The 22,706-nt window shown below is 39.2% G+C and overlaps 1 protein-coding gene across 2 annotated transcripts in view; it reads left to right on the plus strand.

Annotated features, from left to right (window-relative positions):
- THSD4 (thrombospondin type 1 domain containing 4) overlaps positions 1-22,706 on the plus strand; it is a 268,971-nt gene that overhangs the window by 67,754 nt on the left and 178,511 nt on the right. The window lies entirely within an intron of this gene.

Here is a 22,706-nt window from a genome sequence, read left to right on the forward strand (position 1 = left end):
AATTCCAGCATAGCATGCGACTCGTGATCCTGATCCATTCATTTCAGGACTCTGAGTGATTTATACTTTCTAATGTTGTGTTTGACAGTTGGAGATGATTTCTGGGGGAGGAATACCTGTGCTGCAGGTTTTCCCAGTTGTTTGTTAAACCAATTGCCCTGGAATAGGTAGTGAAAACTCTGTCACTCCTTCAGAGTCCTAATCGTTGAAGTGTAAAACCTCAGTGAGTTGGGGGTTATAACCTTTCACTGGAAACATGTTTTGTGAAGTAAGTACTTTGTTTTGTGTTTGTCTTCCCCTAAGCAAGAGCTGGGCCCTCCTCAGCTCAGACTTACGAAGTAAACAGTTTATCCTTCAAATATGCCTCAACTCTGGATTCAGTGGAAACTAGTTTGCCTTTGTGTATTTTTAAAGTAATGTTTTAGAAGGTTGTTTCTCACAGAACTGCAAGGATCAAAGAGGACTTATACAAAGGGAAATCGTATGCATACTGTGCATTAGCTGTCTTTATTACTGCCATGCCATTCTGTTGCTTGGCATGAATCGCTGTTGTGAGAGTACAGCGAGGACATAGCTATCCACAGTGCCCCTTAACAGCAGGCTGTGTGTGCTGAGTACTGTGTCTTTTGTGATGTGTCTTCCATCCAAATGGGGGCACAGAATCGCACCTTGAAATTTCAAAATAGGCCCATCTACTTGTCTTTTTTATATTTGAAAAGAACAAAGCAGATGGAAGAGAATTTACCTCAGTTGTTGAAGTCTGTCTTGAATATCACTTTTATAATTGCTTTCTGTGCAAGTAGCTACACATAATACAATTTTACACAATTAGCTCGAGATAATACATCGTGTTGTGGCTTTTAATGCCTTACCATTAACATTTACAGGGATTTTAATTTACAAGAGACTTCATTACAAAGAAATGTTTGTGTGCTATGATTTATCTTAATGTTGACACCCTAAACTGTATTTCCTAAAGCTGATACAGTGGCAAGTTTTCTCATTATGCATGTTTTTAATGTCAGTAATCTACTCGGTACTCTACGTATGTTTGACTTGCTGTCAGCCTTAAACTTGGTATGCTAAGTTGCTTTCCAAGCTCCAAAATGGAGGCAAAATGTGGAAAATGAATGGGAAAATTTATTTTGTGATGGAGGGACTGCTCTTGCAGTGCTAGGTCTCTTCTTTCTGTTTCTAATCCCTTTACTGTAATAGATGAGGAAGGAGAAAAGGGTGATCATTACTGGTGATACTTGTTTGTTAATAAACTGAGGTCACGTGTACCCCATAGAGCCTGATAGTAGGTTTCAAAACGAAGCAGTGAAAAGTACAGCAGTGTAGGGCTGCAGGTAGGTGAGTCATGTAGAAAACAGCACATACAGCTGTCAGTGAATTTCTCCTGGGTTCCAAGTTGACTCTTACTGGGCTGCACTGTGTGAAGAGCGCTCTGAGGCAGGTTTTGGGGTTCCGTGCCATCTTCACTGCACATGAGCAAAATGCTTATTTTGGAGGAATAACAAAGAGCCTTCCATCAGAGCTGTGCTGAAGGGGGTATTGGAAGTATATTTCAGGGGACTCGCAGAGTGTTGCATGTATGTGAAGTTCCTTTTTCGTATAACTAGAAATAGACATTTCCACATGTAGTGAGCATGCTAGCATTTTCTTTCTAGTTCACTTAAAAGAGCGACTATGGTTCACAATTGATGTCACCTATCCTTACTGCAAAACTTGAATCAGTGCAGGTTCAAGTAATTTAGTATCCGAATTTTAGTTGATAATGTTTTCTCTAGCGTAGTTGTGCCTCAGTCCCACTTTTCACTGTTGTGGGTGTATGGAAGAGTTGCTGTGCGACATTTTTACCTCAAATTATGATCATTCATTATATGGTCTGCTTTTAAGTCATGTAAGGCATTACAAAGTTGCCCTCAAAGGCAATTTTGGAGCTGTAAAACTTTGGCACTTTGTGCCACGCATTTAGGCAGAAGAAAGGGCTTGGTATTCCAGCAAGTACAGGGCTGATGATGCTGTCTGCAGATGAAATGACTTCTGTTGTAACATGGCGTCAAAGATTTAGCTTTGATGAATCCCTTTTCAAATTGCTCTTAATGAGACATAGCCAATGCAGAGCCAGCTCAACCCACCTCCATCTCCTTGCTTCCTCCACAGCAGCGTTGACTCACTCTGCCCTGTGCCAGGAAAGATGACTCAGGAGATCTAAAACATACCACAGTCAGTTTTTTTTCCCTCCCCTGCACATCTCAGCTTGCTCCTAGTATTTGTGTTGGATCAATAAGAGCAGCTAAACCATGATTTACAGTCCTATCTTGATGGTGAGTTCAGTATAATTATTATTATTTTTGAAAAATAACATTTTTATTTCTCCCTTGCACAGATTGGTGCAGCTGCATTTCTAACCCGTTTTATCTGCTACTGCTCCAACACAAACTTCTGTCTTTATTAAAAAAAGGCATATTAAAGAGACTGCAAACCTCATGAGTAGTATATTTAATGAAAGAAGAAAGTTTTGCATTGGAGAACCAATACCACAGAACAACTTTAAGAGCAGGGTTTGAGAGGAAGATCTACTTGTGTGAAAAGGAAAACATCGTAGTGACATGACTGTAAAATGTATGCTAAAGTTTAAGTCTACAGAAGCAGTGAATGTTTGAATCACAGAAACACAGAATTATAGAATTGTTAGAGTTGAAAGGGACCATAGAAGGTCATTCAGCCCAACTCCTCTGCAGTGAACAGGGACACCTACAGCTCCATCAGGTGCTCAGAGCCCAGTCCAGCCTGACCTTGAATGTCTCCAAGGACTGGGCATTCCCCACCTCCCTGGGCAACCTGTGCCAGTGCCTCACCACCTTATTGTAAAGAACTTCTTCTTTGCAATCCAATCTAAATCTCTCTTCTTTTAATTTGAAACCATTTCCCCTTGTCCTGTCACAACAGACCCTGCTAAAGAGTCTGTTCCCTCATTTTTTATAGCCTCCCTTTATATACTTAACTCTTCAAATTTGAACTCTTCAGTTATTTTTTTTTCTCCACCATTAAAAATAAATTCTTAATCTAAAGGGAAGTGTTCAATATTTTGATAGATAAAATGTCTAATCCAAGGAAAAAAGCTATTGTTTCATTGTAAAGTAAAATTCAGTGAAAATCTGTTCAAAGGACAGCTGTTCTTAGTGGAGAGATGACAAGATTTTTTTGGTCAGAAATCCTGTAGAAGAAATAAATAAAGAAGAAATAAAGTCCTCTCCAAGAGGTCTGTCTTATACTTCATCTTCAAGACGATACCTGGGTAGTGTCATGCTTCCAAAGTATGTTCTGATAATACAGTATTTTAAATCAATGGCCACAGAAAATTCTGGTCAGCCATGGGCCCCCTTGCTTTGAATCTTATTTGTTGATGACAGCCAGGCTATCCGAGGTTTCTGTTGTGGTTAGAGGGACAGCTGTGGCAGGTGCAGCAACAGCACTCACACAGTGCTGCGTTGCTCTGGTCTCCTGAGGCTGAGCCCTGCAGCATTCTGGCCTGTGCTGTTCGCTGGCTGTGGCATGCAGCAAGGGAAGCTGCTGGAGGGCAGCCTTGTGGTTGCAAGAGGACTTCCAGGTCCTGGAGAAGCTGTGATTTTGTCTGCATTACGCCCAGGGATCTGAGAGTCACTGTCCCTGGAGGTATTCAAGAACCATGGAGATGTGGCACAGAGGGATGTGGTTAGTGGGTGACATTGGTGGCAGGTGTATGGGTTGGACTAAATGATCTTAGAGCTCTTTTCCACCCTTAATGATTCTATGCAGCTGAAAAGTACTTATAATGTGTTCTTTGAGGAATTGTGTTAGAACCTGATGGACTCAAGTTAGCGAAGGTAGAAATAGGATTGAAGATGTGGCTAGAGGATCTTCATAGCAATGACTGTACAGATCTACATCATTCCTCTGGGTAGCTTCAGGATTTCTTTGCCTGGCATCCAGCTAGACAAGCTGCTAGGAGCAGAGCCATGCTCAGCTCTCCCAGGCTGCTTCAGCAGCATTGCTGGCAGGTAGGCCTGGGGCTGGCTGGGCTGTGCATACTGCTTGCAGAGGCCCTGCTTCCCATGGAGGGCAGGCCAGGGCCATGCAGCCAGCCAGAGCAGGTGGCCTTTGGCAGTGAGAGGGATCTGGAAGGCCTGCTGGTGTTCATCAGCATCTTTCTGGTTGCTAGGCTAGGCTTTCTCTTATGAACTTTCTTTTCCTATTTGACTTCTGAGAGAGAAAAGTGAGCCTATATACCACATTGCACTTGTGCAAGGTTTGAAGGAGGCTGAATATCAACTGGAGTAAGAATCTCTGTGACTGAAAGCAGCACGGTGTAGTCTTGCTGATATTTCCAGCTTTGGAATGTTTGGGCTGACTTTCTCAGGCTTTGTGCAGACGAGTATACAGGCTTGTGGGAAAACCATTTATACAGTACTGGAGTCTCATTAAAAAGATGTTTTGTTGAGCATCTTCCATTCAGCTGACTGGCAGAAATTATCTGTCAGAGCTAGCAAACTTCAGGACAGCATTTCCTGGGAGTAAGTCTGCTGAATGAATGGCAGATTTCTGTTAAGTAGCACTTCTGTTGTCAGATTTCCGGATGTTGCTTTTAAGTTTTTCTCCCATTACTTGTAACTATTTGTGTGAATCTACTGAATGTGCGTAACTCATATTGGAGAAAATTTTAAGGCTAGACATAAATGTAGTCTGTTGGGTGTTGTGTAAAGTCACAGATCAGTGAATATTCTGGGCCAACCTGAGTGTATTGTACCTGTTTTCAGTGATTTAGTGTGCTTGTTTTTTCTTCTGCTTGTATGAATACTGCAAGCACATATTTATTTCATTGTTGGATGTCATAATGTCATAATATATATAATAATATAAAACCATTTTAGAAACATGGTGAAGTTTAATATATACAGGATATTGCATTATTGTACGCTAATAGGAAGTGGAACTTGTTAGTAATTAGAGAATTCATCCTTGAGGTAATAAGGTAGGTCGTGATGTATGCAAGTTTCTCTGCGACTTCTTGGCTAGAGAAGTTTCCTTCAGAAACAGAGGCAGTGCAGTCACAGTTTATGAATTCTTGGCCTTTCCTGGTATGTTACTGCCAGTTCATTGTGACTGTGGTTATGCTGTGCCGAACCAGTGTTTTTGTAGTTTTTGTTGCAATACTTTGAGAACCTAATTTTCTTCACGATGACACAAGGAGTCTTACTGTTTTATTTATAATTTGTCTGGTAAATGACTTCTGGTTAGTGGACATACAGATACTTGTGTATATACAGAATTTCTCCAGAAATAATCCAGCTGTTCTGCAATTCATCCAAGTGCAGGGTATTATATTCAATGAGGCAGCTGCTTGAAGTCTTCATTTCTCATGGCAATACACCACAGTTCTGTTTTTTGCCTCTACCTGTTAGAAATGCGCTTGATTGCTTTTACTCTGTTTTGTGGTTAGTTGTTCTGAAGTTTGTACGTTAATTACATGCACTATGTTCTTATTTTTAATTCTTATAATTTATTCTTATTTTTTATTATATATTCTTATATTTCTCCTTAATTTGCTAAATAACTAGGCTGATATATTTGCCTGCATTGTGCTGTTCCCATGTATGATGCACGTGTACACTCCAGTGTTACGGTCTAGTGTATTAATTTGAGAAGTAGGAAATACACTGGGGAAAAACTTGTGAAAACTTTTGTGCTTTTTGAGAACTCATGGCTTCAGGTCTTCACCTACTATGTGAGCTGATGTATGAAACATGCTGCAATTTGCTTTGCCTGTCCTTTTCTGTGATCTCTTGGACTACTTTACATTGGATTATTTTTAATCTCTGGCTGATCAAGAACAGTTACTTAGCAAAAGAGTAACATTAAACTGAACCATAAAACTGTAGTAAATTAGTACAAGAGCAAACATCTGAAAGCATAGATTTGAAATTATTGACAGGAACTTAAATACTATAGGTATAAAATTTCTGTTGAATTTTGGTAGAATGGGAGCTCCGATTTCCTTTAGGCTCATTGAAAATCTTGTCTAAGAGAGTAAAGGGTCACATTTGCACACATTACTAAAAATTCTATTTCATTTTTAACTGAAATCTCTTGGAAATGTTGCTGACTTATGTGACTAAAATTTGTTCAAATACAATGGAACATGATTGTGCTGAAGTATCTGAGGCATTTCTTTGACTTCATCAATAAATCTGCTTCCTGAACATCTGTGGTGTTGAGTTTGACCTGGAAATTGTAAATATCCTGTGTATTACTGAAATATGTAACTACTTCTGTAGAAAGCTTTCATTAAAAACATGCTTAGATTCTTATGTATATGGAAACTTAATTCTTCGGCATGGCAACTCACTTTATATTTATACTTCCTGTTTAATTCTATTGATAAACATATTTTGATTTACATTTGTTGGAAGCTTAGCAATGTTAGAGCCTGCTTTTATGTGGGATTGTGTGATTTGTTGCAATTCAAACAATAATGTATATATATTATTGACTGTACAGCTTTGAGCAGCGATCTAAGATATGAAGTCTGCCATTTTCTCCAATAGGTCACATGCGCTGCACGTTTGGTGATGTTTCCAATTAATTGTGTGTACCTCAATTTCCCTACTTTTTTACCTGCTATTTGGATGGAACAATGAGGAATGAGAGCAAGTAGAAACTGGTGTTTATAGATGTATACCTGCATAAGCCTCAAGAATTTGAAAGAGTTGTTGCATTTACAACAATGACATCCATTGAATGTTATCATACAGTGGTAAACTCAGTATAACCCAAGGTGTATTTCAACATAAATAATGAAAATAATGTATTTTTGAGAAGCTGGGAAAGGGAGAGTTTGGAGACTAATTGAGACGTTATATTGGTGGTAATGTTAGAGGGTTTAATTATCTTTAGTCTGGCTTTGCTGTAGAGCAAAAGAGTATTTCTCCCTATTTCAAGCTTCTAGAAAGATGCTAGTAGTATTTTTGTTGTTGTTGTTCATTTCCATTGAAATTGTAGCTGTCTGCTACAAGACCAACATTTTAAAACATTTGATCTCTGAGTATGACATTTTATCTGATTTCATTTCTTTAAAAATTTGTAAAAAATTTACTTTGAATCCTAGCTTTGAGCAAGCTCTTGACAAAACCCAATGCTGGGAATCAGATGTACTGCCCATCTAATGATGTTTTTTTTCTCTCCAATCATTTGCCAAGTCATTAAAAAAATTAAAAAAAAAAAAAAAAGTTATCCTAACCTGCATATAAAAAGCAGTGAAATACTTTGACCAGTCAAAGCCAACCTATTGGTATAAAAAGTACTTGGTCACTTTCTCAGTGTTCGACTTAGCTGTCAAGTAAGATCTTTAATAAACAGAACTACATGAACAAATAGTATATGACCACACACAATCTATTACGGTCTTTGGACTGTGTCTTCATTGTTTATATAGCTTCATTGTGTCCAGTGGGTGTGCAGAGCAGCCTGAAGCTTGCTGCAAGGTGATAAGTGGGGATTTGATCCCTGGGACTTGAGGAGCACTCTGGGTAATAAAAGGTAGGTTGGGAGTACTCTAGTAGCAGTAGTCCTACTAGGAATCAAGATGATGTGGTGGCAGAAGTGGTCATTCAGTAGTAAGAACTGGCACAGACCAAAGTTGACTTAAGTTAACACACCCCAGGAAGTTACCCAGCCTCAGGAAAATTCAGGGATAGCTCTCTATCTTCTTTGAGTCCTCTTCTGTGGTTCTTACGCTGAGCACAACTTTCACAGAACCAAAACCACTGCTATTCTGAATTGAAGATAATGCTGATCCTACTTTTTCAATTCTAGCAACCTTGCACAAGGGTAGAATTATAATATTTTTGAATCTTCATTTCATTTTATAGCATTGGATCCTTTTTATGTTGAGTTTGTCAAGATAGGGGAGAGAACAGAAGGTCAAATGAGATATCTTTACTCTCTTATCAAAAACGAACACTCTCACAGTATTTAGTGCTGTTTGCTTTGGCCTGAATACTGTACACAAGTACATTTATAGAAGTGCTTTGGTATGCTTTAGTCTTTTCTGGGATGATATTGTCATATTTAAAGAAATTGGGACATTTCAAAAAAAAAATGCCTTGAAATTGACATCAGTCTTAATTCTCTTATATAATTTATTTTTAATGGTGGACTCTTTTTGTAGCAGATGAAGACAAGCAGACTTGAATGGTTTGAACAGATGTATATTTCAGCTTCACCAGGAAAATATTTTTTCAAGTTTTACGATTGTAGTCTTCAGAGTCCTTATCATGAGCATCTGCACAAGTATTTCTCGTAGTATAATGCACTAGAATGGAGCAAAACTTAGGGCTCACAACATTTTGCAGGTGTGCAGTTCTTGCAAAACCCCAGTGATCCTGTTGTATCTCCCAGATCCAAGAAATAGTCTGGAGAATAGAATAGAGCTGCAAGGTCGAAACAGCATAATCTTTTTAACATATGTTATACATTAACTTTGGGAAATGCTGAATAAACAGGGCAATAATTAAGAGAAAGATTATCAACATGTGTTCCATCTTTGTTGGTAAATGTATGTCCATATTTCTTGTATCATTTTCAATTTTTGGTAGAATATATTCTTGATTTTGAGCTCTTTCTTCTATGCAGTGTGGGTTGTTTAACTTAGAAAGCAAAATTGAAAAATGCCTGGTGAATATTCTTTTCATCTTTAAAAAGAAATGAATAACTGATAGACAGGGAGAACACAAAATGAAGTTGGTAAATGAAGAAAAGAAGATCCGTGCTTAAAACTATCAAGTTATGTTGGATTTTTAAAATTACTAACTGTGCCTCAGTTTATGCAAGGAAATAGTTTTTGTTGATTAAGTTGTGTATTTCAAAGGTTTTAAATAGTTTCATAATATTTTCCATATGTTTGATTTCATAAAAGTTCTCACATTTATCTCCAGCAGTCAGCAGTGATTGTCCCAGCCCACTGCTGCACCTGGAGCAGGCTGTGGAGCTCCCAGCCAGGTTGCTGCTGAAGCTAAAGGAGTGCAATGGAAGTATGAATTTTTGGGGGGCAAATGGTCCAAAAGTTCTTGAGGTTAGATGGAGTTTTTTCCATTCGCTTCACTGGCTTTTGGTTGAGGTCAAAGTTGCAGAGTCATTTAGAAGAAAAATTGCTATGTAACTAAAAAGTAAACAGAACTGATGTCTGATCCTGCAAAAATTTGTTGCAGTTTGGTAGTTCCATTTTTTTTCTTTCTGTGTACTGAGAAAATTGGGTATGTACTCAATATCAGTGGATATTTTCAGAGTTGCTCTGAAAAAATGTGGCTCAGTGCAAAGTGTTCACCCAAGATCTGTGCTCGGTACGAAAGATCCGGGGTTCTGGCAGCTTTTGCTGAATCCAGCCCTGCTGCTGCTTGGGTGAGCGTACAGACAGGGCCTCGGAACGCAGGAGTACATGAACGTGGAGTTCAGGAATTTCTTTCATTCTGTGAAGATGTAACAGTAAACAGCGAAGGTTTTTTGAACCGTCTTAGAGAACAAATTACTTCCATATTTGGCACTCCCCAAAATCTGCCTTTTGTTTCTCTTTTCATTTATGGATTGTTAATTTTGATCCTGCTCCAGTATCAACTGATGCAAAAGGAAGAATACCGTTAACTTCATAAGGGTCCGAGGAGAATCTAAACATTTATGTTCTGGGTTTGTTTGTGTACTCGGCATTCTGCTCATGCATGCTCCCAGCAGTAGAACCTGCATTTCCTCTGTCTGGAACACCGAGATGCAAAATTTTATTTTCATAGAATCATAGAATCATGTACTTACTATGACATGGTCCACATTGTAGAAATAAATACCTAAATAGACTGAAAATGTTGATATGTAGGTTCTGATTCCAGTAAAACCTGTGGTTTTCTGTGATCAGCTTTGTAAATGTTTTGTCTTTAAGTCATTAATTCCCAACCCAAATTTTGGGTCAGCCTACAGGTGGGGCCACAGTAGGAGAGGGGTACTGCCAGACAAGCTCACGACAGCTAGCTGAGAAGCTTAGGAAAGGCTGCTCTGGTATGGAAGGGGTCAGGTTTCAGATCTGGCAATTCTTCTGTTGCTGGGTTGTAATGGTAGAATCTCCTTGGCGACAGATTTTTAACCACAGATGTTGAGCACTTAAAATGCAAGCAGGTTTTGCCTGATCTAGGAAATGAGGCTCCCCCAGTTAAGGCCACAGCTGTAGACTTACCTGTTTGTGGGGTGCCTGGGTGACTGCAGGACAGGAGCATCTGAGCACGTGCCATAGTGATAAGGCATGAGATGTGCAGCTCAGCAGAAGTATGGCTCTAGAAATGTGCTGGCTGGTAAGGTGTATGCTCAGCCTGTGGCAAACTCAAATATCATAGGATATCCTGAGTGTATTCTCACAAGAATAATTGAGTCCTTGAGCCTCTTTTATTTTGGTGAAACCTCTTCCTATGGGATGTGTGTGCGAAGACTGTATGCTCTGTATTACAAGATGAAAGCCTGTGAGGTTGGTCCCAGTGGCTTAAGCTAAGTGTAGAGACTGACAAAGCTGAGCCTCAGTTGCAGTCTCTGTGCAGGTTTAAAAGAGTGGGGAAGGAATGGGAGGATGTAAAGATAAACTGCTACTGAGGGTTCAAAAGGATCAAGTCTTGTAGCCTGTTTTTAAAGATGGCATTCCTTCAAAAGTCCTCAGACAGTCAGTTTCCAATTTCATCCTCCAGCATTTCAAAGGAGCACGGAGCTTGCAACTCATTGCAACTATTAGCTAGAAAAATGAGGTTACTTATGAATATGAATTTGGGTGCCTGTGCTGCACATTGTTATTTAAATACAGGCATTCCTGTATTTCTGGAGTACTACATTAATATTCTGAATGGAAATTTTTGGTAGTGCTGAGTGTTACAAAGGAATTAAAAGATCATGCCTATTTAGCCGGCGTAAGTAGTTGGACAGGCATTTATATATGCTTGATATTCCCATTTGTTATGATGAATTATTATTTTCAAAGCAAGGAAAATCTTACCCACTGTTAAAGAAAAGCTTATAATATGGATGAACATCAGAAGAGGGAGATTCCCAGTGGTAGTATATAAAATGAAAAGCAGAACTGGCTTCTATTGTATTCTGTTTCCATTAGACATCTTGGAAGTTTTATAAGCATGGCGCATAATAAATATCTAAGGCACAGTTTGAGGTCAGTTAAAAAGGAGAGTCGGTTCTTGCTAATATTTTACTGGATTAGTCCTCCCTGTTACACCCAGATAGATACAAATCCTTGGCATTTCTCCACAGTCTACTTGTGAATTTGTTAATTTGCTTTCCATATTGCACTGCATAACGGTGAATATAAATCTATATACCACCAGTTTAAAGTGAATTCTGAAAAGACCAGAGGAACCATGCATTAAATTCACTTATGTATCTACAAAGAGAGAAGATCTGCTTCTGAATAATTCCAGTTGATGTCCTAAAAAAATACTAAGGTGCAAGTCGCTGTGGTTAATCCTGCTGGTACAGTACAGTGATCTCTCCATGGAGTCATCACAAAGAACTGTTTGGATCCATTGCAGGGAGGTGGATATCGAGTGTAAAAACAGTCCTCAAAAAGTCAGGCCTGATCTTTTTTTCAAATACAATAATGTAAGTCTGGTGACATCATCAGATCTGAAAAGCAATATAAACTTTTACTGTATTTTCTTTTTCATTGCTCCTTTAAAACTGTTACCCAGTGAATGTAAAATGCATTGCAGCTAATCAGCAAGCAATTTCCTTCATTGTAACAAATTCTGTATCTCATTAGAGCAAAACAAGTCCCCAGTTAAGTTGCAGAACATCTGCTTAATAATTTCAAGTTCCTCCAACAATGCTGCCAGACCGGCCAAGAAACCAGCATCTAGTCCATTACTTTGATCAGGAGAAGTAATAAAAATATAGCTAATGGACCAAAGGCAGATCTGGTGAAAGGCAGAGCAGTGCTATTGGAGCTAAGCTCAGAGAGATGTTGCTGATGGTGGTGTGGCTGTAGTAGTGTTTTCCGAGGGAGGGATGGGGTGAAGCTGGGAACCATATTTCTGGCTTGCATTGGTTTCCTATCTCACAGTGTTACACAGAAGTTATTTAATCTTTCTGTCCAGATCTTGACTCTAAAATTCAGTCATCCTTTTATCTCCCGTGGGCTTTCTGCAGTGCCTATGAGATGCTTCAGCATCGCAGACAGGAGCTAAAGCATCTATAAGGGAACAGGTCAATGCTTAAGTAAAATTTGGTGTGAATTGACATAATGTTTATTCTTTGTCTGCTTTGTGCACAGTGTTTCTGCTCTTTATGTCTTAGGGAAAGGGACGTTCTGAGTTGTTTGGCTGTTTGTTTTCACCCTAAATGTAAGCAAAAACTGAAAATGAGAACATTTTCCAGACATTTTTACAATCAAAACGTGTGGGGTCAGTATTGTTGAAATATATGTATATTAACACACATATGATTGTAATATTAATAACATTTTATTATTATTTTAATTTCAGTCACATGAAATGCTTCAGCATTGAAATGAAACTGCCTCAGTGTTGTGTCAGAGTAACAAAAATGGTCTTTACTTTCGTCATATGGGAAGGGTATTTACTAAGCACAGTCTTGGCCATCCTGCTTAGTTGGGAGAGCTCAAGTTTCCCTGGAAGATACCTATGTTGTTAGTACTGTGAGATCAGAACATACTGAAATGCCTCCTTTGAAAATGCTGCTTTTTCTTTTTTGTGTCAACTGTGACAGTAGGTCTGAGAAATTTGAGTCTTCATTACGAGATGTTGTCATGGCAACACCAAACTAATTCTGGGCACATACATTGTGTTAAAATACAAAAGTTAACTTCAGATAAAAATCTGTGTGGAGACAAAAGAATGCAGGACTTTCTGAAGAAATCCAGAGGCATCTAAGCAAGTTAATTGCAAAAAGCATTCTACTACAGCTATGTGACATCGAAAGAAACAGAACAGAAACAAAATGCACTGCTTTCATGTCACAGCAGCCATTATCAGCTGGAGGAGTCTGGCTCAGTGAGGAGGTCTTCGGATTATTCCTTTTTTGAAAGCTGGAGTGCACTGGCCATAGCACTTGGGAAGCTCAATGCCAGTACGCCGTGCTGATGCAGCTGAGTGGCCTGGAGGCTGCAGGGCTGCCTGCACGCACCCATGGGAGCTGCCCTGCTGTGCTGGGCTGCCTGAAGGCAGCTCGTGGGTTTGTGGCCATTCTTGGCTGTGTATGTTAAGGGCACCAGGAGAAAAGGCTTCTCGTTTCATATTGTTCTTTCTTCTGTTTTTCTGTGGCAGAGCTAAGTTGCAGTGAATTCAAAGGTAATTTCCCAAATACTAATTTTTAATCCAAAATATCTTCTTAGGTTCAAATTCAAAGATTTATGGCTATCTTATCCCTCAAATATCCTGATCCTGCTGTCTGTACGCTATAGCTTATATAGTTCAATCCCTTAGGAAGTGCATTTTTCTGTGTGAAATGATGTATCGTTCAGAATGAAGGTAATTTGACTTTATGCAACTCAGCAATGCTGCTATTTAAATCCTTCCAGTGGTAAATCATGTATTCCTTCAAAAACTAATTCCAGTAAATGAGTTTTGGATCTCCCTAAAATCCACTACTTGGCTGATTTCTACTGAATCTTTTCTCCTCTTCTTGTATGGTGTTTTTGAAGCATTTAGTATTGTGGTCTTTTCAGTGGTAAGACATTAGTTTGTGCAGCTCAAGATATTTCCTGATGCTCTTACTGCTAGGGCTGAAATAGAGGCTTACAAGTCTAGCACCCACAAACAACGGTAGCAAGGCAAAGGCCATAGTTTGTTGGGGTGTATATAGACCAAAGTGTTCCAGGAGTCGTAAGCTAAGCAGGACTGTGCACAGTGAATCCAAGTGGCCAGGGTTGGTGGCAAGGGGAGAGGGATTTCTGTTGGTTTTTTTTTCATGGAGTTCTGCGAGTAGGTTGTCTTTTGGCAGGAGTAGCTCAGACCAAGATTAAAAGACCTTTCAGTGACAGTGACAGACAATATATAACAGCACTTACTGGTTCCTGAACTCCAGTCATCTTCAAGAGGTTCTTACTCATTGCCAAGTCATTTGAAAAGAAGTCCAATTCTGAACCGATTAAGTTGGCACCGCAAGAAGAGAAAACAAGCCACTAGCTTGTTTTCAGCTATTGGATACAGTTCAGCTGAGGTTACTCTTTAACTACCACCATCTTCCAAAGCACTTGTTAAATAATGTGGATAGGAATTTATTGTGTTGTTTGGCATGGTTTCTCATTTTTCCTCAAAAGCAACTTATGCTGGTATTGTAGGATCAGCTCCACTAATTCCCTTGCAGTATTTCCTGGTTTATTCCCTTCCTTTTAGTTCCTTTAAATGCTGCATTTATGCTTTGTGTAATCTTAGACCTTGGAAAATGTACCTTGCTTAGATAGGTGGCCAGAAGGTCTTCCATGGATGAAATGGCCCTCTGTGTAGTTGATGCTGTGCTCTTTTTCAAAACTAATTTTAGTAAGAAAAACTTTTTAACTGAATTGCTTTGTGAGTGGTCAAAAAATTCCAATTTAGACTTTTTGCTAAAGTAAACATGTCACTGCTTATTCTAGGGTAATTCACTCTTTGCTTTGCCTAGTAACACCAGTGTTATGGTTAATGGCATACCGCGTTCGTTATGAGAAATCCGCGTTGATATCACATGGGGAAGAAAAGTCAAACTCCGCTCATAGATTGTGATTGTGCATTGATGTAACAGGATGGTGCTGTAGCAGTTTGTACCAGCTGCAGGTAGAAAAAGAATGAAACAATAACAAAAGAAACTGTTGTGGAAAATCAGAAACACCCCTCATTTTCTTATCTGGCACTTTTTATACGGCATGATTGGTTTTGCTGTCTGTGAACAGAGTGGCAGATTCAGTTGTGATGTAAGTGGTGGAATTTGGCTCAGCAAAGTGCCTGGTTTACCTGGCTAGCTAAAGGCAGTACTGGCTGTGACAGGTAAGAGCAGGCCAGAGGAGGAGCATGATTTTTTTTTTTTACACCCTTTTCCCTTCTTAGGCCAAGCATAGCATGCTGATATGGTCTGCTGAGTGATCTAATGCAACGGGGCAGTTGTTTGCCTTACTAGTTGTTTTGCCATGAAGTTCAATGGCTTGCATGGAAACATGATCACTATTGTTTTTCTGCTATTCAACCCTGAATTTCAGCAGCCAACTCTTAGAATCAACATTATATTATTGCCATGCATGTGTAGAAAGTTGTTAGGGAAAAACACTGTGCTGATCACTCTAATTTACCCATCCTCTCTTTCATTCCATTTTTAGAACTTTGTTTTCCAGGTTTATATGCTGCTAAGTCTCAGGAGAATTTTCCGTTATTTAATGTCACTGTCTGGGGTTCTTTTGATGAAGTAGATTCTGGGCTTGGATTTGGGAGTTTTACAGTGAGCTTACTTCTTCTAAAACCCATATAAACTTTACTGAAAATTTTAAATCTTTTTAATGTACTTGCAGTATATTCAGGTGTTTTTGCAGTCCTGGTGTGACTTTTACTTACACTGTGTATGCTTAGCTTAAAAATAATTATAGGGAAGGTTGGGTTATTTCTTTCATCATTTATGAAAGGAGGATCTGGATCTAAAGATGTTTAAAAATACAAGACTCTTCTGCATCAAGAGTTGCTTAAAATACTTGGCCAACATTTACTCAGCTGTTACACGGTGAAAGCCTTTGTTTACTTTTCACGTTCACCTTGTTAAAGTTGTGACTGCAGTTGCTGAAAAGAAGGAGTAGGAACTGTTTACATCGAAATCCCTCTGCTCCATGAGTGTGTGGATTGGGACAAACTAAAGATGAGGGGGATTAAAGAACTGCTGAGTCCACAGAATTAGCACATGGCAGGAGAAGGATGCTCTACAAAAGGGCCTTGAGCTGTCTGTCCATTTTTGCTTTCTCAGAGTGGACTTCAACCTGCAAACTTGGGTTGATTTGGCAACTGTTTTAAACTGTATTAAATTCAGAGTTCCTGGGACACATCTTGGAAGGTGGATCTTGTTACTTTCGATAAAATACTGATTTTCAACATCCCCCCTGATGAATGAGAAACTGAGACAGAAGGAAACCTGCAAATGTACAAGATTGCCTTGGGAGCTGTATTTTATGCAGAGATTTACTTTCCTGTTAGATCTAGCTCCATTTTGAAATCCTAGCAAAGGTGTTAGTCTATAAGTGGTATTGCTGTACAGGATATCTGCAGATAATATGGGAGAATTTCACCTGCTATATGTGGTTTAAGAATAGATGGTTAAAGTGTGAAATTCTATAGAGCCACCTTTTTTTTTTTAATAGGGAAAGGTATGAGATAGATCCTACTAGGTGACATATGGTTATCCATTCTAATAATGATTTGAATTAAAAAAAAAAAAAAGAAAAGAAAAGAAACAGACAAACAAAACCCACAATAAAACAAAACCAAACACCCAAAAATCCCACCCAGAATGGACAATCACAAATACGGGCTTGGCTATTCCAAGTGACTGCTTACATTTATGCTACAGCTCAATCTCAAAAGTGGGATGACCTATGAAATTAAGAACACAAAGAAATCATCACTAACTAACCAAACAACAAACTTCCTGGTAAATAAATAAATATGTTGCAAATTGCAAGCTTCTTTACCGTGAATTTGCTGAAGTTTGACTCTCTCTAGGGATTATTTATAAGCTCTCAGTATTGTTTGTTTAGCACCATGGTTAGAACAACGGTTTACTTTTTCCTTGCTGCATCACTCCCCTTTCTCTCTGTCTTACCCTCCTGTCTAAGAGACTCCCTTTAGTCTCTTCTATTTCAAATATAAAGATACACCCTGGAGCTAATATGCAATGTGTTGCTCATTCATGGAGCAATTTGGCAGGGCCAGCCAGCTTCCCATATGTTTGTACTGCCTGACTCCAGTGCCTTTAACTAGAATCTGATTTAAAAACTATAGTAGATGATAACATTCTTACTGAGTTCTGTAAGGAGAATGACAACAAACCCCTAACATCTGCAGAAAGCATTTTATCTTGAATTTTAAAATATTGTTCTTCTGCTACATTCAATAAAGCATGGAGAATTCATCACTGAGTGTGCTTAGCATCAGCCCTGCATGGCTGAGACAGAGGAAACGTGATCCCGTGTACTGTACGTGAAAGTATGCCTGCTCTCATTGTATGGCTTGGAGGAAAACTGAAGTTTCAAGTAAACATTTAGCATTATCCTTCAGGAAATTTTGAGACTCACCATGGTCTTTAATAGAGAATTGCTTTGGGCCCTTCTTCTAATACACACCGTTCTCTGAAGGCAGCTCTGTCTTATCCAGTAGTGAATTTAATTCTGCGTTTGTACCACTTCTGCCTCAGCAAGCAGAAATTATTGAAGTTCTCAAGGATGACACATTTGAGGTTTCTGAATGAAATAATAGGAGCAGTGGGTTAGCACTGAAGAACTGCAGAATTCAATTCAGCATAAATTAAGCAGAAAAGTAAGTAACTTAACGTTACTGTTTAAAATGCCAAGCTAATAATGCACAAATGAGTAGCAGCAGCTGTTATTAATAAAATTCATAACAAAAGCTATGGTGGAAGACTTGAAATGTATTTCTAAATTCAAAGTCAGGCTTGCTGTCTGACTTATCGAGTCCTATGAAAACTGCCCGGTGCAGGCAGGCTCTAGCATACAAAAGTGTTTGCACAAATAAGCCTTTGTATGAAGTGTAGCACTAATCTATCTGTTTATTCAACATTAATTTTAATAGCATGAATGTTTATAAAGACTTGAAAATAGATAGTTACCAGTAATCAACATTAAAATAATGGTTTTTAGATCACTGACCTGTGCACAAAAAGTTTTAGAGTTATGTTACTGAGCCTAATAGCAGTTATTGTCTTTATTATACAGGGATGGATCCACCATCACCATTCACTGAAGCGTGTGTGCAGTGGTTGTAAATGACAGCAATCCTGGGTATATTTATATCTCATATTACGTAGGCTAAACTTTAATCATTCTGATGTATGAAAGTGTGCTGCAACACAATCACAGAAGCATAGGGGTTGGAAGAGATGTTTGGGGATCAACATACCTAACCCCCTGCTAAAGCAAGTTCCCTACAGTAGGTTGCAATACATAATACAATAATGAATATCTTAATAATTAAATATTTCAGTGAATTGTTGCATTGCTGCAAGAGCTTCAATAAATATTGGTTACATAAATGCTTATTGAAATGTGCAATATATATTGGAATATGTATTGTATTCCCACGTAACTTGACTTTGAATTGACCACAGCACCTGTTCGTATTGGGTTTTGCTCACAATTACTGCTGAATATTGAATTTGGAATGCAAAAGCGAAGGTAGCACACATTCCTGTGGCTGTAATGTTATAATCAAGTTAGTGTGGGCATTGGGTGCCATGAAATGTGTTGGCCTGAGAATTTTCCTATATTGGCAACTGCTGTATACCCCTGCCATCCTGAGGCAGCTTAAAATCCATCATAGACAAACATGCTGGTACACATAGTATGGAAATTCATTTGTTCTTAATTTTTTAAATTATTATTGCAAACTGTGATGGGAATTTTCTGCATTCTTATATCTATTTTAAAAAGTCAAAGGACCAAGGAAAAGAGACGTGATAAAGAGCTGTGTTCCACATGTTATCACATAATACTTGAATTTCTGCAGGGGGTAATACTGTGATGATGTTGGCTTTGCCTGTGTGCAATGGGAGTATGGATTTTGTAGGAGCAGTGGTTATACTAAGGACCCAGGATTCGTGCTGCATGCGCTTTGGTTTAGCTGTGCTGTGACGCTATGAAGTGAATACAAGTTGTTGAAAGGGCAGCTTCTTCTAGATTAACCCGAGGGGAATCCAGTTTGCATGCTTAGGGATTGCTTAGCAATGGGAAATGAAAAGGGCAGGCAGGGATTTGGAGGGTCTTTTGCATCAAAGCGAAACTTCTTATCCAAGCTATAGTGGTAGTGCAGATTCATGTTACAGTGATTAGTATCTGAAAATGTACATGGTAGTGTTGAGAAATGCCAGGTCTGTCGGCTCAGCCTGAAGAACAGCATGCTGGAGGGGCAGGGCCACGGCCGGTTGCCATGAGCCCTCATGCCAGGCATCCCACTGCTGGCCCTGCTGCCATCCCCGGGCCTACAGAGAGTGGCTCAGGGGCAGCAGTTCCATCTGACAGCTGCAGCCCAGGAGCGAGCTCTTGGAAGCCCATCCCCACCAACCCCTGTGTTTGACTGCTGACTGGACGTGGGCTGTTGTTACACAGCGGGTCCTGCCCTGGGCAACTGATAGTCAGGGGTGGGTGGGCTGTGATGCCCTTGCAGGTGAATTCTCTGTGGAAACAAGACGACAATGGGCTCTCTTAGGGAATGTGGATAAAAGCAAACTTGTGTGTGGGCTGTTCTGTTGTGCTGTCCCTCAGCAGTCATAAAGAGAGCAAAGTGTGATTAGATAAATCAGTAGAATGCAGTGGTATCACAAAAGCTCTGTCTCCGTGTTGCATTTCTCATCTGTGTGTGAATTCAAAGCCCTGGAGGAGTATAAAGTACACCCTGCCATAATGCCAAGATGCGCTAACTTTTTCATAAGTAGCTTTTTGGATGGAAAAGGACAACAGAATGATGCTGAATATTTCAGACATTGAATGAAATTAGTAGCTTAGAAAAAAAGAAAGCAAAAAATATTTAATATTAAAAATTCTGATCTGAAGCATTTGGGTTTGAGATTTTCTTCAACTTAATAATAATGTATTTTCAAATATATTTAATTGAAATGTTAGGAACAATTACGGGTTATGTGAAAGCCTGACCCCTTGTGCTTGTAGTGCTTGCTTACAGTCCGCACTGCAGGAAAGCCCAAAAGAAAGAGAGGAGGACAGAATTATGGTAGAAGATGAATTCACCAGTAGAGTTGTAGGGTAGAATCTGATTTTAGTTTTGCAGATATGAGTCAATTGCAACTCCTGAATTCATTGAATTTACCTCCTGTAAAGAAAGTTGTAAGACCTAAATCAGAATCTGTTCCTGGATAGTTCTCAGAACTGGTCCTGAGAAGATGCTGTGTTTTGTTACTGACAGCTACACCAATTTTATATGTCATTACAAATGAATGATGTTACCTTCTGAGTGCGTGAAGAGGAACCCAGTCAGAGAGCTAGATAATTCCTTGTCCAAGAGGTGAAAAGATATAGGTCAAAATTCTGAGACTATGATTTCAGAGTTTAGTTTGGCTGAAGTATACATTAATTCTTTTTCCCCTCTAGAGCTGAAATTAATTGGAAAAAATTTGTAACTTGCCTCCTTAATAACAAGCTAGAAAATAAATAAAGTTGGAGATACCCCAGGAGCTTTGTTTCTGGACAGGGAGGACTGCTCAATAGGAAGAGAAATCAGACTTAATGCCTACGAGTCCTCATGCAGTTTTAGGGATGAACAAAGCCTCAGCAATATAAATAGTAGCGCCCTTGAAAGCATTTTTTAAATGAGACACTGAATCTACAAAGTGAATAAAATCAATGAGAAACTGTGGAGATAACCTGAGGTGTGCTCCTGAGATGTGTTGGGTGGAATGTTTCAGGACAAGGTGTAGATGTGTTTTTTAGAGCTCTCCTGGGCCACGGTTTGTGTGTGGGAGTGCGCAGATGCAGGAAGGGGAGTAGAGCATCACATGCTGTAGAGACTTCTGCTCATTATCCAGAGTGCATTAGAAACATTAGAACTGTTTGGCTTGCATGAGGTCATGAGCTGGAGGGCTGCCTTTCTGAGAATAAGGGTGGGGAAGGTATGCAGAGCATGTAGAGTATGTGTTGATGCATGTCCTGTAGACTGCGCTCAGTGCTCTACAGCAAAGCAAAGTGTAGATTTCCTTTTCAGAACAACAACAAAAACTGTGTATTTCCTTTTCCAGGTTCAGTATTTTGTTATCACAGTTGTTTTACTCCACCCTCTGTCACGTGGATAATTGTTTTTCAATACATATAGACTGCAGCACTGAAAGACATGAAAGCTGCACTGAAATTAGCCTCAAAAATCACATTTTGAGGAGAGATTTGTGTTTGTTTATTAAATGTGAGGCCTTTATTAGAGTTATTTTCATTTACAAATTGTTAAATTTATATTGTAATACGTGTTTACCAGTGGAAATGTTTCTGACTTACAACTGGGAAGAACTGTGAATGCAGTTCCATCCATCATTCTGATGTGTGGTTAAAGGATGGATTTTATTTCCTAATTTTGAGCACTTAACCTAAAAATGAGAGTTTTGACAATGTCTGTATTGCTGTTTTAGTATTCTGTGGTTCTTTGCACATAAAGGTCACAAATTACTTAGGTACTTTGGCACGGATGTATGTGTAATTGCTATGGCTACTTTAAGCATAAGTACAATATATGGAATATTTTTTTCATTGTTTTGGTGGAGACTGTGAAGACAGGAATAGAATAGAAGAGGGTAAAGGCCTTCATAGGCCATCTGCTTAAGACTGGTACTTTGGGAAGTAGTAGTGGTTTTATTGATACACAGAGTGATTGTGTCCTCCTCATAAGGGAAAAAGAAAGCATCAGCTAATTGAAGTTGGAATATCTGAGTAGAAAGAAAGGCTGTTACCTACAGCTGTAAATCACAAATGAGTGAGGTTGGAAGGCACCTCTGGAGATCATCTTGTCCAGCTCCAGGATCAGCTGCAGCAGACTGTCCAAGACAGGACACAGTCAGGTTTTGAAATAACATAATAGATCCATTGTATATCTTAGAATAAAAACACAGCTGCTTTTAAACAAGGGAAGTAGGTGATCTCTTAAGACTGGGGAATAAAATTGATGCCTTGGAAAAGTGGCTCCTGTGCTCAGGCAACAATTACTTGTTAAAAACATTTTCATGAGAAATTTTATTAATGATATAAGCCTGAGTAGCAAATACATATTGCCACTAAATACTTCAATAACTCCATTGGGCAAGTACATATTTTACAATCACTACTCAGCCATTTAGAGGTCTAGCTGGGTTGCCAACTATGCATTCAAAGCTTTAAAACTGAGTACATTCTAGGGAGAGAACTTGTGTGTCAACTGATGTGACTGCAAAGTTCTCAGGGGGCAGCATAGGTGGAAGTTGGTGTCCCAGCTGTCAGGGGCATCAGGAAGAAATGCCCTTAGTTTTGCTTCCGGTTTGTGCATTTTCAGCACCCACACTATGTTTGGATGGAATGGACATGGAAGTCCAAAAACAAAAGTCGGGTACGATTGAATTGGGATCTTGCAGATGTGACAACCGCAGGTTTTAGATTGGGTCCTGTGCATCAGTCCATTTCATTGAAAAAGTTGTTCTCGTGCATCCTTGAATACAGTAGCAAAGCTTTCATCCATCTTTCTTACATCATCAAGGTTAATACAGAAGAAGTCACTTGTCAGACACACAGCAATTAGGAGTTCTTGGTAGTGGAAAACTATTTAGGTTAGAATGTAACCTGACTGGGGTGAATCTTTAACAAGGGAATGTTGTCCATATGAACAATCCTGCAGACAAGGGCTGAGCTGGAGAGTTGCTTTATTCAGCTCAGAGTTCCTCAGCTTTCTTCTGGGCCACAA

This window comes from Phasianus colchicus, chromosome 12, assembly GCF_987193195.1.
Source record: "Phasianus colchicus chromosome 12, bPhaCol1.hap1.1, whole genome shotgun sequence".
Lineage (NCBI taxonomy): Eukaryota > Metazoa > Chordata > Aves > Galliformes > Phasianidae > Phasianus > Phasianus colchicus.